Raw genomic sequence first — 5,000 nt, forward strand, 5'->3', positions numbered from 1 at the left:
AACTTTAAAATCTTCAGAGAGCTTTCTTTTCATTTTTGCGATGATTGTATTACTCATTGACGATTATTTTCTGGTATCAGTTTTAGTATATTTTTTGTCTTTACCTATGACATTTAGTATATTGTATAATTTCTCTGTTTGTCATATTTAAATGAAATGAGACTTTGATAATTCGTGGTATTTTTTAGTATAAATTGTCTTCATATTGAATAAACGCTGGCTTCAGCTGTCCTTCAGGCATCCAGCACAGCCACACTTCCTTTGTCGTAGTCTCGTTTTAATTATTGCCTCGCTGTGCGAGCTTTGCGTAGGGTAGTAATGAACTGTTGGCTTTCCCTCGAAATGAGCTTGGGGCCCCTGTGGTGGGGGTCCACGTTTTGTACCGTCCCTGCTCAAGACCTATTGAAATCCCCCTTCGTTTCTACGCACGAACCGTCGTTAATTTACCGCAAGCATAATCGAACATCTGCATTCCCCTCGGCTACATCTCTACCATTTAGGTAAACTAGTATATAAATTAGAGGAAGGCCAGCCGTTTCAGTCAACAATATTTGTTCCCGTGCTCCTCCTTACCTACTACATGACATCGATGCACAAAGAGTCTCTCGGTCGTTTAGTCACGAATCACCGAATACACGACAGCTCGTTTGATCGAGTTAAGTTCTCATCCATTCTAACTTTCCATTTCAATGAGCCTGTTCTTCCCTGGTCAATTTGTATCCATTTGGACCGACAGTGGTAAGGTGTTTATTGTTACTGATTGCTTAAAGCTAAGCTTAAATTGGATACTTCAATTCAATGTTGACTGCCGCAATCCACAATTGTAAACGTTTCAATGCACTAAAGTAAAGTGATTGCTTTTCTTTAAACAGGTGGATACTAAGATTATAATCAACCTGAATTGATTGACTGAACCCTTAGTCTCATTCGCTTGCGAAGGTATTGTAATTATCATATGTCTATATGGCTTTTATGACTAACGTTAACAAATAAAAAAAAAAGGATTTCGTTATACTGAAATCGAAAGAAAAAAAAAAAAACAACAAGAAAACATTGAGAAATATCAAGAAATATATGTCTGGTCTGTATTCTCTATCTTAAATGACTACCCTAACTTATTAATACAATTGTTTTGTTTTAGAGCAAAGAGAGTCTGGTTTTTAAACGTTTTATTGGCAATGCCGGGCATACGCTTCGTGTAAACTGACAGATGATTCGAAACTAAATGAAACACGCTCGTCCGGCTGAGTGTAGTCCCGAGAAGGACAAAAAAGCTCGAGAGGAGTAATACACGGGCCAGATTTCTTCGAAGTGTTTTACTACCGCCAAACAAGGCTTAACAGTTCAGAGTAAATGTGAATGTAAGGTGCGGAAGAATTCCTGTAAGGGCAATAATGTTTGGTAAAATGTTGAGCTAAGTGATAAGAAAAATTAAAACTTCAATTTCTGTTTTCATGTATATGCCGGTTTTTTAGCGGCGTTTACTCAGATGTTGCGCGATAAGCTTTCAAAGGCCTCAGCAAACGATGGGAACAGAGACTGAGACTCGAAACATTTTCTGCACTGAGCGGGGAAAGGCGGAAACAATTGCAGAGGAAACAAAACGTTTTCGAAAAAATATTGTTTCTCGGGTGAAAACTAAAACAAATTATCAAAAATGACACACAAACAGCGGTGACAAATGTCAGATACAAACGTATCACTTGAAATTATCTTTTACTTGACGTTTCGTATCCCTTTACAACCTTAGACATTTGGCAAAGGCTAAATGTGCTCACCTTTACGACCAGTCCTGTGTTTGCCAATATCTTTATGAGCCATTTCGAAGAGAAGTGGGTCTTTAATTACATCGGTCGTCCTTCTATTTGGTTTTGACACGTTGATGATACTATTACTCTGTTCGACAGTAAAAACAATGTTCTTCAATTTCTACAGTGTCTCAATAGCTGCCATGTAATCATCAAATTTACTGTAAAGTTTGAAGAAAATAATGTGATCCCGTTTCTTGATGTACTTATCAAACGTCATAATCATACTTTTTCAACATCAATTTATCGAAAGAAAACTTTCACTAGTCAAAATGGGACGCGTTCACACCTCGAAAATACAAAATAAATCTGATCGGTACTCTCACTTTCCGTTGTTTCTGCATTTGCTCGTCGCCTCGGTTGTTACAATCGTCTTTGGGTGAACTCAAAAAGTTGCTATCACAAAATGGTTATCCCGGAGGTGTTGTCAATTATAACATAAATAATGTCTTACAAAAGTAACAAAACAAAACATGGATCCTAACCATGACCAAGGAAAATTTTCTTAGTTTTACCTTATTTAGGGCTAAAAAGCAAGATCGTTAGTAAACAAATTATTTTAGGATGAAATAAATTATATGGGAGAGTTCTCCTTAGAGTGATTTTTTAAAGCACTCGTCGCATTAAATCTTTCTTTCCTTACAAAGGTAGACTTAGTCGTGGCCAAATGTCTAAGATTGTATATAGAGTTGCCTGTTGGGACCGCAATGATTTTTATATCGGAAAAACTAAAAGACGATTGCATCAGAGAAAACAGAGAAATTTAAAGCACTAATTAATGGTCATGATACGTCGGCTCTTGTCGACCATGTTACATTAACTGGTCACACTTTAAAATGGGGTCATTTTGAAACCTTAGACAAAGGGCGATTAGACACTCACTGTAATTTGAAATACAGGAGACACTTTTGATCAAATATTTAAAAGCGACCTTAAATGAATATGTCAGCACCGAAAATCTGTGTCTTTCTTATTTTTTTGTCACCTCTATTGTTACTTACTAGTTAATAAGTTAGTGATCCTGTATATTTCAACTCAAATTTTGTATTAACCATCACTTCTGAAGATGTTTGTAGAAGCATACGAAACGTCGAGTAAAAGATAATTTCAAATGATGCGTTTACATCTGATGTTGGTCACCGCAAACATCCCTCAACTGAAGATGGATACTGAGTATCCGAAATATGTCTAGCAAATTAAAAAGTTGTGTCGTTTTTTTTTTTTTAATGTTTGAAATAATGATGATAATAATAATAATAATAATAATAATATTTTAGAAGTTTTAAAACAGTTTTAAAACAGACAAATATCTATATTGCTTGTAAATTTATAGTTCTTACCTTTTAGAGATATTTTAACTTTTGTAAATATTTTTATCATGGAAATAAAGATATTATTATTATAAAAGAAACAAAAAAACAATAAATAATAATGCGTGTAAACAACATAGAAAATATAGGATGCGAGATAGAGAATAAAAAATGCGAGATAACAAATTACAGAATGCGAGATGCGAGATAGAAAATGCAAGATAAAAGAAAAACAGCGGGATAGAAAATGCGAGATGAAGAAATTTAAAGAAATTTAATGTCTAAATTAAGGTTCTGGGAATCGAGGAGTGGGCAACGGGGAATCTCTACAATGGAAGTTTCGAAAATGTTGAAATGAGAAAAAAAGGAGGCCAATGAAAATGTTATTAAGGGTGTCACAATGATCACTGGAATTGAGGTTTAATAGCAGCTTTCATGTGCAAAAAAAGAAAACAGAAAAAAAACAAAGCGAAAACAAATCATAAGCAGATTGCGCAGCAAACCTTCCAAACAGGAGCCCATTACCGGGAGCTTCCAAACGTAATGTACCCTTGAGTCAACCCTTTCCCGTACCTTTCTATTTTTAGAACTACTATATTTTGACGTATGTGACTGAGACCATACGTGAAGTGGTTCAAATACGTCACATACGTATGTGACGTAATAAATGGCTGTCCATAGGTCTCTTATGATTAACTTTTGTGAAAACATCCACTAAAGTACCCCGAAGAGATGCTCCTAGAAATCAAAAGATACGGGAAAGGGTTGACCCAGAGGGTTAATTTGGAAGATGGAGGCTCCGGCTAATGAGCTTCTGTTCCAAATGCGTAAGTTTTAACGTAAGACTATTAAAATTTACGTTTAAACCCACTGTCGCTTATAAAACAGTGGAGCCGGTGAGGAAGATGAGGAAATCGCCTTTCCGGTCGGCTTGTCTCTCCTGTCTATTTTTTCTCCGTCCTATTTGCTGCCTTAAAGCCTGTTTTATGGTACAACGAATTCAGTAAAACCTGACTTCATTTTTATTTTGCGATCGCAATTAATTATCTGTTGTTTTTGCAGCGTTTTCTGTTTTGCGATACTCAGATCTAATAATAATAAAAGCAAGGTGACAAACACTAACACCAATCGGGTGTGGCCAACACATCCCGCATGTGCACAACTATTTCACACGGTCAATTAACAGCCATGGACAGCTGTTTCGGTCTTTTGGGCCTCATCAGCATGGCGTAGCTAACATACCGGTACAAGGCGGTTGTTTTTAGCACTTGTGTCACCTTGCTTTTATTATTGTCAGATCTAATCAATTTCCAGATTCACGACCCATACGGCAGTCAACGCAAACAAAAACCTGCGTAGGAAAACGAAATGATATTGGCTTTTCTTTTGTCTGTAGAAAATGTTGACAGTTCAATTTTTTTCTAAGCACTTTGCCATTAACAATAATATTATATATATCACAGTTTGTAACACAACGATAATTAAGTAACCATAGACAGGGAATTCTCCAAGAAGCTATGGGGCTTAGAGGATGAAGATACCCTTGACTGATTAAATTAACAGGACTAAAACATGAACATTTTACTATTCTCACTGCATACATAATTAGCCCGTAGCACGGGAAGGTTTAAATCAGTCAAATTCCGTCCTGCCGGGCCTGCGTGCTGCCGCGCATAATGCCTTGCGGCCTTTGCTTCAAATAGCTCGGTTTTAGCCGACTCCTGGCCAATAGGCCATTTCCGAGTTCATATCTGCCTCCTCTTCAAAGCGAGTCTAAGTGCGAAGTTTAGACACGTTGTCAATTTTACTTTCTGTGGGGTAGGTTTAACGTCTATAGGTTTCGGTCCCGTGTGTTTGGGTCTTTCTCCTTCCCCAGTTTCTT

Source organism: Montipora foliosa, chromosome 10 (assembly GCF_036669935.1).
Source record: "Montipora foliosa isolate CH-2021 chromosome 10, ASM3666993v2, whole genome shotgun sequence".
Classification (NCBI taxonomy): domain Eukaryota; kingdom Metazoa; phylum Cnidaria; class Anthozoa; order Scleractinia; family Acroporidae; genus Montipora; species Montipora foliosa.